At 31.0% G+C, this 13,562-nt stretch overlaps 1 protein-coding gene across 2 annotated transcripts in view; it reads right to left on the reverse strand.

Moving 5' to 3' along the window:
- LOC125068384 overlaps window positions 1-13,562 on the reverse strand; it is a 145,722-nt gene that overhangs the window by 131,582 nt on the left and 578 nt on the right. The window lies entirely within an intron of this gene.

Genomic DNA, 13,562 nt, shown 5'->3' on the forward strand with positions numbered 1-13,562 from the left:
TAAATTTATTGAAGGAATATTTAAAGAGCCTTTATTATATCGGCTTTTCAACTAATTTGACACATTCTACAGTTCGCACAGCATTCTAGCTACGAGATCAGCATATTATATACAACTAATAACTTTATAAGCAAATAAAAAATATATTATTTAGGTACTATAATTCGTAGGAAAATCAGTGATTGCTGAGGCCGGCAGTGTATAATTGAGCCACTGCACCTAAATCATGGATTGAATTTCAATCGGACACTAATCCCTCGTAAGTCGTTACAAAGAAAAACATAAACCAAAAAATAAATATAAGTGAGTGAAGTGTTATGAAAGAGCGGGTCATTTGTCTGTAGCTTATACCATAATATAAAAACGAAATGAAAATTTCATTATATATTTAATCCCTATCAAGAAACAGCTATAATCTGTTTCGCTCAGCAAGTTCTTGTAAATAATAAAAAGAAAGAGAAAATGATTAAAAACACGCTCAGAATGTATTTTAATATTATCTTGAGCTCGGCTATTTGTGGCCATTCTAGTCATATAACAAAAGGTACATGCTGAAGCCAATCATGATATTTATTATTACAACTCCGCTGAGATTTTAAGAGTCGTTGAACGGACGACTGTCCGGTCAATATTGGAGGTTGAAATTGACTATTATATATCATTCTAATAGGCGCTACACATACTTAAAAATAATTTGCAAAAATCAGTAGTGTTATTGACACATTATTGACACTATATGTTATCATTGTTAGTATATTTTTATTAATCTATGACCGTTATTCGTTAAGTTTTCATTCTGCTTATAGGAGTATACATAGTTATGTATTATCTTCTAACAAGAAATATTTTTTTCGGAGAAACGCGAACGTGTATCATATAATTTTACATCATTGTAATTCGTAACGCGCTAACTCGCGTTTAATCTGTTTATGAATAAAGCAATTGGTGTCCCTATTATATTCTCTTTTTATCTGAAAATTATAATTTAATTCATCAATTAACAGTTATAAATCAATAGTCTCTGTCTATATTTACGTATATACACTCCTTGTTTTCAAATTGTGGGTGTTTCGTCTCTGAGGGCGTTTAGTGTGAATTACCTAATAATATTCTGAGCTTAACAGATAGCAACCGAACTAATTAATTAATTGCAGTGAGAATTAAAAGATAGTGCAATCTACTTCTATCTTGTTTATCTTGTAGGTAACTTCCCGAGGCTTCGAGGTACAAATCCCGAGTCGATCCAATAAAATTGGGGTTTTCCTGTCAAGGAATTTTCTCTTGTTTTTACGTCGGACACATGGGATTTCCTTTCACTGGATCATTTTTTATTCCATTGGAATAAAAAGTGGAACTGTAATTACGCACATTACAGGCTATAATATCGCATCGTAGATTGCTAGTTTTGGATATGTCCGTTGCAGAAATACTGTCGAACCGTCGATAGTCGAATCGCCCGATATTACAATACACATCGTGTATTGTATTATCGGGCGATTCGATCGGTAATATGTTAGTGTTTACAACAGCAGCAATAAGGGCGATGTTTAAAAAAAGAGCTCGTTTAAGGGAAATTTAATTACAATAAACAAACACAGTGAAAATTAATTACAATAAACTGAAAAATATTTTTATCATATTGATTCAGGTACTCTAAAGTTTCGGATACACTAGGAAACAAATGAAGCAACACGCTGAGGTTTAAACCAGCAGAACAAATTAGGCAACATACCCTCACCAACTACATAGAATATCCCTGAGACAAATGTGACCCGAAGCATTAGAACTGTTTATATACTTATTTCGGAACTGATCAAATGCAACCACCACACAAAAAAGATAAAAAAGCTAATCATACTATATTACTATATTGTATTGCTTAAGTAAATTCACGCACACTGTAACAAGCTCTGCTCACTATCCGATCTCACTAGTGTAATGTTTAAAGTTGAAACATTAAAGTTAAAAGAGCGTTTCAAGTTTTCAAGCTCTTCTCACAGTCATGACGTACGTTTTGAAGAGAATTTACTTTTAGAAATCTCTTTACATTCCACAGCATATTATATACTCTTCCCCTAGGAGCAATACGCAATGTTACTGAAATGTTACTTGCTCCGTTTAAGGGTTTTATGAAAACAACGCTATCGTGCTTTCTAGTTTTGTAAATTTAATTGGATCCTTATCATAATACAAGGATTATTAATATATATATATATATATATATATTTGTTGGAAATATGGTGTTGTCCTAAAGATAAGGTCACTCCTTGCCCATATTCTGTATTTAAATGACATTAGTTAACCAATATTACACAAAATATTCTCTATTTTTTATCTGTACGATATGTCTAATACAAATATGGCCTAAGCTAATAAAACCTTTATACATAATATTTATTTAAATTTTAGATCTTTTTATCTCTTTTTTAATTATAAAATTCGTATGTTTTATTACCATTGCTTTTATATATTTTTAAATTTTTTGAAATAAAATACGAACGTTGTTTAACCAATAACCGAATCAACAACGTTTTAAAATTAATTTCATACTTGCATCATGAACTGAGTTCGTATTTTAACTTCATTAAGTAACTGTGGAGCACGGCTAGCATGTAACATAATAGCAAAGTTTGGTTTTCCATACATAAACTTTGTCCAATAAATCACGTTTTGAACGGAAGCGTCATACGCATTATTATCAAACGATATTAAAGAATTTAACTCGATATAGCTTTTGCATTTATTTAATTAGTTCTAGATTTTAAGTAACTTCAATTCAGTTAAAAAAATGTAAATACATTTCTTAGATTCAATATTAAATTGTCATAAATCTATGCCATATTAAAGAAATTTAACATCTTTAAATCCCACGATATCTGCTTCTTTTAAAATTTATTTAGGCCATTATTTTTGCAAGTCTACGCCTAGGTCAAACACACATATTGTTAAGCTCTTTAATATAATTTCCTGATTGTAATGATTACATTTCACAACATTCACATAGTATTAAAGAACAAATACTTACGATGTAATATTGTCTCATTAATTTCCTTTTTTTAATTCTCGTAGCTTCACTTATTTATCGTGTATATAATATTTGAAGAAACGCAATTTTCATCCCATAAAAGCTCAAATTAAAATTATCATTTCCAGTTATCTAAAATTATGCGTATCACTTCTGAGTAAAATTGATATTGCGATACAATTACCTTGAATGTGAATAGGGCTCAAAATTATATGATATTTTACAGCCAAACTTTCCTTTAACTCATATTATTACCCGGTAGGTAATGCTGTTTCGGTATCAGGCCTGGGTGAGCCAATGTATTATAGACACGAAATCTTTATTGAACGTTGTCTAGTAGCTAGAATTCAATGTCGTTTTACTGACTGTCCTATTTCAATATTCCATTATCCCAAGGCCGGATTTGAAAGCTTGAAAACTGGGCGGCATCGAAGACACATCTCTAGATCACTTTGAAACTAGTTGGAATAAATTTTCAGTGTTCCTAAAACCCAGTTCATACGCGAATACGGGTTTTTTTTTATAAAAGGAAGTAATAGCTTGGCGTACGTACCACTAACTCAGCATATATATACCGCCAAATAGGTATACTTAGTATTTTTTTAAAGAATAAATGAGCTAGTGTATCTTCATGAGACATAGTATCTTAGTAGTTTAAATGGTTGGTTGCGCATTGACGATGTAAGGACTGGTTCACAGTTCTGACACCATGGCCCATTACTCTAAATAGCCAGTTACTCTAAATATTTAAAAAAATATAAAAATTTGCTTAGTGTTTTTGATGTGTAACATTGTCCTCTCACTTTCGTAAAAAGGGACGGAAGTGTGTAACAGGAAGTCAGGGAATTGAATTGACCAATGAACTAGTGCGGTGCTTGAGCTGACCATAAGCTGACCCAACGTATTTTCAGAGAGGATATATTATTAATATTGCTTATTACCAAGGTCCAGAAGATGTCACATGATACGAGTTATACGCGACTACTGTAAACATCACTAGTTTTATTTTTTCTAATCAAATTGAAATTAAATCTCGTCCCGCTATTCAATCCTATATATCGTACATGCTCATAGTTCTAGAATTATATTTAATTATGTTTATATGTATATCTAATTTAACATAAAACTCATACGATGCTCATCCGTCACGATTGGTAATTTCAGAGTTATTCCGGTCACTTTCCGTGACATTGGTGACGCCTATATTTGGAAAGGTCTTTTTGCTTTGTCACGTACTGCGTTAAATGAACGAAATAATTGTAACCTTTATTTATATAAACATAAAGTATATAATGGAATAATTGGAATTCGAATTAGAAATTGGTAGAATTACGTTGATCGTATCAACAAAAATGGGTATGTTATTTTAATAATATTGTTTGATACGAACTCAATAAATGGAGTTAAATAGTTAAGTTACAAGTTAAGCAGTTCAAACTAACTGCTATTATTATTACCGAATAAAGCTTTCTGCATCCGCAAGTTTAATATTAACTAACTTTACCGCTTTGAAAGGCGTGAAATAGAATAAAATCATATTTTTTTTTGCCATGACATAAAAAGTAAAAAATCTAAAGCGAAAAAAAGTGAAAGTGAAGTGTGCTACACTTATCTGTAAATATCCCATTGCTGGGCTATGGCCTCCACTCTCTTTAAGGAAAAGATTCGGAGCTAATTACACCATGCTATTCCATTGAGGGTGGGTTTGTAGCACATATATGGCTTTCATTGACATTATGACATATGCCGATTTCCCCGCGAGGTTTTCATAACATGAGATAATTGACTTTAATTCCAGTTTGTAAGCGTTTTGCGTAAAAAACTAAGCCGACATAAACTTTAGCATTTACAAAATTCGATAAGTTAGATTTATAGTTTTTCATCGATTTGGCAGATATTAATAACTAACATGTTCCCCAGAAATTCAGCGTGGAATTACCAGGTCAGGCGGGACAGATTACCCTTGAAAAAAACAAAGTCGTTTTATATTAACATATATCGTACCAGTGGTTGTTCGTGACTTCACTTGCATTTTAGGGTTCGGTCGTCAGATGTAAGGCAAATTCCTACCAAATTTCACCAATATCATCATTCAAAAATTCAGTGGTTTGGTCGTGAAAGAGTAACAGTCAGCCAGAGTTACTCTCGTATCTATAATATTAATATAGATGAATCATATTATATTGAGGTTAAAATGATGTGAAGTTAGACGATCTGTTTATTTTCATAGGATACTTGTAGTAAGCTGAATGCACTTGTCTACTGAATTGGTTTAAAAATATACACTATTGAGTTTCGTTTTAGCTCTTTTGAAAAGATTCGACATAACGAAACAAACTATATTTTAATTTGAAATTGAAACGAGCATCACCATTTTGAAGAGAGCCGTTCAATGATATTATTTGTCGGTGAGTCAAATATTTATTGTTGGTCAAATAATAATTATATTGTAAGCATTAATTATATTGCCTACATAATTATTTTCCACAATGTTATAGTATATTTTTAACTTACACTCAACATATCTGCTTTGCTTAACAGTTAAAAAATCTATTGTCGATCGTATGATCGCAGTTAAAAGTGAAGCATTAGAAGTGTTCTTTCAGAATAATTACACTTTGAGAAGTTACATATAAATGATACGCTCAAAAATTTTAAAGAATAACTTTTAAAATTAAACTTTTAAGATAAAATTTTAAAAAATAAAGCTTAACTTAATTTTATACTAAATATTTATAATAGTTGAAAACATTCTTCGATCAAAAGAAGTTTTCGAGTGAATGACGGACGAAAAAATAAAAAGTACAACGATACGATAACGATATAAACACGACTTATTCGAATAATGACAACTTTATTCGTATAAATTATTAACAAGAAAAGTTCGCTCGGAAATTTAAAAAAAAAACAAGTCATTTTGATAAAGAAAAGAAATTTACTACTTATGTAATTGATAAGCTGCGGTATGGTATAATATTTTACACGGTGTAAGAATAACGTGATATTACTATAATTCAATGTAGGAGGTATATTATATGTATATATTCATATTTAGTTACCATGAGTTATTATTTCGACGACCTCCGTGGTCGAGTAGTGTGTACACCTGTTTTCATGGGTACGCCACTCCGAGGTCCCGGGTTCGATTCCCGGCCGAGTCGATGTAGAAAAATTTCATTAGTTTTCTATGTTGTCTTGTGTCTGGGTGTTTCTGGTACCGTCGTTACTTCTGATTCTCCATAATACAAGTGTTTTAGCTACTTACATTGGGATCAGAGTAATGTATATGATGTTGTCCAATATAAAATTATTATTAAACAGTTTAAACGAGAACAAAGTCTTAGGTTAATTTGTGTGCAACGTAATGTGCAGTGTAGGAGTGAAAAAATTCTAACGCAAAATTTTTACACGTACTACACTGGATTTTTAATTACGTTTCATACACTAAAATATTATGCTTGGATACAGAATTTAAAATAATATTTACTTACAAAAATGTATATATGTATCAAAGCAATCGATAGAATCTTTTCTTTTTTAAAACAAAAGCACAGTCAACAATCAACAGAAATTGAAACATTTTTCTATAGATATATGTGTGCGACATCCGTTCAAAGAAATTGTGAAAAATATCTTTATCAACGCAAATCACGTATAATGTAACATGGGGTTGCTATAAAATGTTTAATTTACATAATTGATTACATAGACTTAGGAAAAATATTAAAAATGAAACTTAAAAAATAATAAAATGTAATGGCCAATTGGGCCGAATATGTGATTTTTTAACGAATATTTCTGATTGAAACCCGAGCAAGACAAGCTAAATCTTAAGGAACTTAATTAGTCTTTAAAATACATTTAGAATCTGCATGTGTTGGTTAATAATATGTAACACGTATATCCAAGACGCAGTGGCGCTTCATGGTCAAATCAACGGAAGATGAAATGGCTGATGCAATTCAGGCCTCTGTTTGAACGACGTCGTTTATAAAGTAGCTAGGCGTTTTATTGATAATCTATTTAACTGTGAAATGTAGATATGTATCATAATATATGTATGTGTATATTGTAATACTTATCAGCCCTGTCAGATTTGCTATTCCATTGGATTATGAAAATGGTACATACTTGTGCACTAGAGATAATAAAGTATTTATTTTATGCGCCATCAACATTGGGATCTATGATATTATCTTATATGTCCCTAGTGTCCCTAGGATATAATATAATATGACCCTAGTGTCTGTAGATAGATACACTAACTCATTCGCCTTCAAACCGGAACAAATAAATATTAAATATTGCTGTTTGGTGGTAGAATAACTGTTGAGTGAGTTAGTACCTACCCAGACGGGCTTCCACGAAACCCTCCCACCAATACAGATGACTAGTACTTCTTGGGAATGGCCATCAGTACGCTAAAAAATGAAATACGACGAAACTACTATAATTGTTTTATTCACATAACAAAAAAGCAACCAATTAGACTCGATTCTCCAGTTAAAACTTCGAGGAAAGCTAAAAGTTCGTTCAAATTATTTTGGAAGAATTTGTAAAGGTTTTGTTGCCCATAAAATCGCTTAATCTAATTGGATAATCTAAACTCACCTCTCAATCAAGTTTTCAAGTAACTTTAACAATAATCGTTTCTAAAATCAAACAATTTATTTCGATTTACAATTTAATTATCGATATATTTTATTTATTTATTTAATAAATAAACAAGCTACTAAAACATTACTCATATTTTTTTTATCATTTGTATTATTCCGCTTTTCATTTTAATTTTATTTAAATGAAAAAGAATATCGTATTTTAAACACACAATACCTAACCAAATACAAGAGTATCTCTACATCTATCAAGCTATTTAATATATATGACACTTAATCAAAATATACCAATCATCTAAAAACAACGTCTTTCTCCTGTCATACGTAATATTTTATTTCGATTGCCAATTAATCAAAAAATATTATCGAGGCAATATAAACTAGTAAGAAAAGGCAATCCAAACGCTAGTAATACGTCGAATAAAAGTCACGTGAGGAGAATGGACTTAATACCGCAGACAGATATACCGCAGTGAGAACATTTTGTATCCACAAGAGAATTGCCGTGAGTATATCTGTGTGTGCGTTTAAATGGTATGCATTAAAGTAAAATGTTTTTAGAATGTATTGATTACTATCACATTTTCTATCACTGATATAAGTTAAAACTTGATACCGCCTAATTAAAAGAATCAGTTTATCGCAGAAATATTTTTTTATAAATTCTAAGATGTTTTAATTTTAACGTTCGCTTGAATATTTATTTAAAAAAAAAAAAGAATAACAAATGAATTAATTTACTGTTTTCTTTTGTTTTTTATTTTGACAGAATACGTAATTTAGCAATTAGTATAACACTATGGCGTCAATATCAAGGTTGAGGTGACCTTCAGGTAGCCTATTTGCAAGTCTGCCTATCTTTTATAAATAAAAAATAAACTGATATAGTCTGATGTAGACGGTTTGAAATAAAATTACTCGTTGACATGTAAAAATATAATTTCGTGTACAGAGTGTATGTATATAGTGAAATATCAATATTAGCAAAAGCAAAAGGAACACAAATTGTTCCGTCCAGTCTTGTTACCTAAAAAAATATTGTTGTGAAGCGAACAGAGGTCGTTTGTATGCAGTACATACAAAAGGTTCGGGTAGAGCTATCGTCTATTTGTTTTCATTTAATCGTGTTGAAACTTTTTCAAATCAAATGTTGGGCAGGTATTTTTTTTTATAACAGCGGCAATTTATATCAAAATCACAAGTTACTCCACAAGATACTCTTAATTATATGTTTTTTTTACATACAAAAGTTATGTATACATTTATCACTTGTGTTCAAAATCCTGTCCTCTTAAATTGAGGTTTAATGATTTTATTTCAACGGACGGAAGTATAACACTAAACTGTTATCAATCAGTAAATTTAATAAACATAATTAGTAAATTTAATTGGTCCGATTCATAATTTGTCATATACCCTGTTAATTCCTCCTCTATCCTAGATTACATAAAAGTTTTCCCATTGTTTCGTCCAATATACAGTAAATTAAAGTCAGAAGAATAAAGAATAATTTAACATTTAGCACCTTAATTCCGAGGTCATAAGGTTTAATCTCGTGTGCGATACAATTAAGATCTCACACGTAACATGTGGACGTCAAATGAAGCTGTTTTATTACACGTGTCTTGCAAGGGTTTTACAACAACCGCATCCGTTATTAATATAGAATTCAAAATATACTCGAAATTCAAACGGATTATAACTGACGCTGATCTTCTAATTTTACATCTTTGTTGCTCGCCGTTAATATTCTACATTAAGCTTAAAATATATTTACAGGATCGAGAAATAATACTTATTAAGGATTTAGTTCGCTTAGTATTTTGCTACGCTATATTAAAAAAAAAAAAAAAACACCTATATTTTTATTATTCTAATATCAAGACAATGACCGTTTAATAGGAATGTTTTTTTTTTAAATAAAATGTTTCTTTAGTATTTTTCCTCATAGTTTTCTTTTAAAATATATATTTAATTTTATAAACGCCAATAACCATTATATTATATATAAATGTAATGAAATATACACCTAAATATAAATAATGAACCACTACGTTCCCTATGAAAACCTGTTTCTTTTTTGAGTTTTTTACGTTCAGACAGACATACAGATAATATACAGTTATCTACCAAACTATATTTAACTATTATACGTATCTTACTTTGAAGGATACTACGTATGTTATATTCAGAACGTTTGAAACTCATTACTTACGCCTCGAAAGCGACTTACTCCCCGGAAATGACGTTAATCATCTAATTTAACGTCATTAATATACGCAATGGAAGTTTGTTATTTCATACGTGTGACCTTTGTGGTAATGATTTGTGCCTTAAGTAATCCTTACTATGAAAATATAACAGTCTTCTCTTGCATTATATTTTGTATTTGTTAATGAACAAGATGTTTAAGTATAATATAACACCACCACGCGTCTTCGCTCGCGTTTTACGGTTTGGTCGGCAGGTGTTAGACGGAAAAGTAGCTTCCTATATAACAAATATCAATGAATTCGGTTGAGTAGTTTGGCCCTGAAAGAGCAACAGACAGAATTACTTTTCCATTTATAATATTGGTAATTATAGATGACACATTCGAAAAAAATATCTAAATAAACGTCTCTTGTATTATATTAAAAATAAAAGCGAACGAATAATGAATCGAATTGAAATTTGTCTTGCATAGAATATCGCTAGAGAGCGCTGCATCACCTAAGCATTGTCGCTGAAATCATTGAACAAATCGCCCCAACAATGGCCTGTACATGTAAACACAGGCAATATAACGTCTGCCAGGTTTGTTAGTCTTATTATAAAAGAAAAAAACTCGTCGTAAATAAACAATTTCGCTGAGCATATTATTGTGAACGGATTCTAAATTGCCTCGTTTGTTCTCAACGACGAGGTACTCAGAGAAAAATCTTTTTAAACATGCATTTTTCTTTACAGAATTTTACAAGCCAGCGCGAGATGTAAGCGCTGTTCAAATTATTATTCCGGTACGTGTTCTATCAGTTGTATAAATTTCAGCTTAATATCATATAATAAAAACATTCTAGGTACTTCTGAGTTATAGTTCTGAGATTCTTTCGCGGGCAATTCTCAGGTCAGGGTATTGTTTTTTACAAACCAGTGTTAATGTTAAATTTGACAATCGATAAGCAATGAAATCAAATCAAATCATTTTACTCTTTATTGTACACTAATGAACACATACATAAATCACTTTAAAGAAAGATACACAAGTGCCTTATCGCTAGAACAGCGATCTTTGCCAGACAACCTTAAGATAGAGGAATGACACAGAGGTAAAAAAGTAAGTAAAATGCTTCTGTATTAAATAAAGGAATTTGATTTGAATTATTATTACGTGGAAAGATTACATGGAACAACAAAATTGTATCTATTTCAAATTCGCGCTGAACTTTTTATCGGTGAAGGGTATTCCTTCCTTAGTGTTGGGACCTAAATGAAACTAATATATAACTTTTTATTTCTCTGGATATATTCGGTAGCATTATAAATAGCAGTTGTGCTTTGCTTTTACATATCTGGAATGCACGCAAGTGTTTTGCAACGCTATAATTTGAACTGTGATTTATACACCTTCAACTATTTCTAACCACTTTATAAAGCACTTATATCATAAAAAATATACTTATCCCAAGGAGACATCTCAAAGAATAATACTGACAACGTTATACTAGTTTATTAAGACAAATAAACTAAAGGTTCTTGACACAAGCAATTGTTTATTTTTAGTGGTCGATTATTATTAATTGTATAGTTTTGCCGAATGGCCCAGTGGTTAGAAGGCGTGCATTTTAACCGATGATTTCGGGTTCAAGCCCAGGCATTTTCATGTGCTTAATTTGTGTTTATATTTCATCTTGAGCTCGGCGGTGAAGGAAAACATCGTGAGGAAACCTGCATGTGTCTAATTTCAACGAAATTCTGCCACATGTGTATTCCACCAACCCTCATTGGAATATGCTCCATACCTTCTCCTCATAGGGAGAGGAGGCCTTAGCCCAGCAGTGGGAAATTTACAGGCTGTTAATGTAAAAAAATAATTGTGCAACAAAATACTTTTACAATTATAATTGCCAACATTGCAAACAAATAAAGTGAATTCTTAAAAAAAAAACAATAATAATTAAAATAAGTTTTTTTTTCAGTTCTCTCCTTCTAATGTACAAGGTTGAGATCCTTCTAGTAAGATATAAAAAACCTATAGCGGGAAGCTCGTTCTTCCTTAACTATCAGTACAATATGCGAGTAATTGTTGTTATTAAATAAAAGATCTTCAATAAAAACAAAAAGATAATAAAAGAAAAAATAAACGTCGATACTATGTGACCAACAACTATGTATAATTGATCAAAATGGCACTACACGTGTAAAGAAAAAGTCATATCAATATCAATATTGTACTATTGATATGACTTTATAATACTAAGACTTTAACAATAACCACATTTCCACTACTAGTTTTCGTCTGCGACTTTGCCCTTGTGTTAGGGTGGGGCGGTCTTAAGTTTTAGGTATAAGATATAGACAGACAGAGTTACGTTCGCATTTATATTATTAGTATAGATGCGACATTCTGATATTACATGACGTATTATTTATTTATTTTACTTATTACTATAATTTCGTTTTATAAGAGGTTTTTCATATATTTTCGTTCAACATATTCCACCTCGGATCAAAATTTTGTTTAAATAATTAATGGAGTGACAGCCAATGAAAATATAATATTTATAAAACGAATACAAAGATACATAACTAATGTCACACATAAACGGCTTCGTATTTGTCGTGATGGGAAAATGCCAACTGACGCCAGGGGGGTGATCAATTCTTTAATTAGTGTGATTAAACAGAATTGGGAAGGTGTCTCTGCTATGTCACGTGTAACATCAAGGGATTCCCCTTAAGTTATAAAATACTCATATGTACGGCTATAAGAACACTAATGTCCGGTTATAATCAAGATTCGCTTTGTTTACGGATATCAGAACGGTACACAAAGCGTAGTTAAAAATTCTTGTAAAAACGTAGGTATTGGGATTGCATATATTTAACGAAAAAGATCGATTACTGATGTATAATGATTCTTTTAATATGGAAATCATTATGTTTTTTTTAACCAACTTACAGTTTAAAATAATAAAAAACAATCGAACTCTACAGCTGTATTAAATAAGAATATATTAAAGTAACGTAACTGACTATAAATGTTCAACTGCTGGGCTAAGGCTGCCTTCCCCATAAAGGTTTGGAGCTTTCGACCATACTGCCCCAATGCAGATTCGCGGATACACATGTGATACAAGATTTCATTAAAATTAGACACATGCAGGTTTCCTAACGATGTTTTCCATCACCGCCAAACCCGAGATGAATTATAAACACAAATTGTAGATTCAGTGGAACTTGCCTTAAGCCCGCAATTATCGGTTGAGACTTTAATATAAATAAAATAAGAATAGATTTTATTACATTTTTACTAAAGTATGCCAAGCAATTCCTCGCCTAGATTTACACTGGCAGACTCATCAATCAAACTGGAATAACAACTCAGAACTCCATTCCATGTTTTTTCACACTCGATTTTATGTTAAGTGGTACCTACTTAGATAAAAGCTTTACACACACATAAGAATGTTATTAAAAAATATGCTAATTAGGTATATACACACATGCAAAAAATTAATTCAAAATAGAAGACGATATCAAGGGAGATGGTTCATTTTGATAAATTTAGATTAATATTAAAGAAATTTCCAATGAATTTGATAATTGTTATTGTGTTTGTAGGTGTTTTCTACTATTATTGCTATATTGATTAGTAACTTATTTATTATCTGATTAGCGCGCTCAAACTAACTTAAACAACGTTGAAACTTTAGCCAGAA

The sequence above is a fragment of the Vanessa atalanta genome, chromosome 13 (genome assembly GCF_905147765.1).
Source record: "Vanessa atalanta chromosome 13, ilVanAtal1.2, whole genome shotgun sequence".
Taxonomy (NCBI): Eukaryota; Metazoa; Arthropoda; class Insecta; order Lepidoptera; family Nymphalidae; genus Vanessa; species Vanessa atalanta.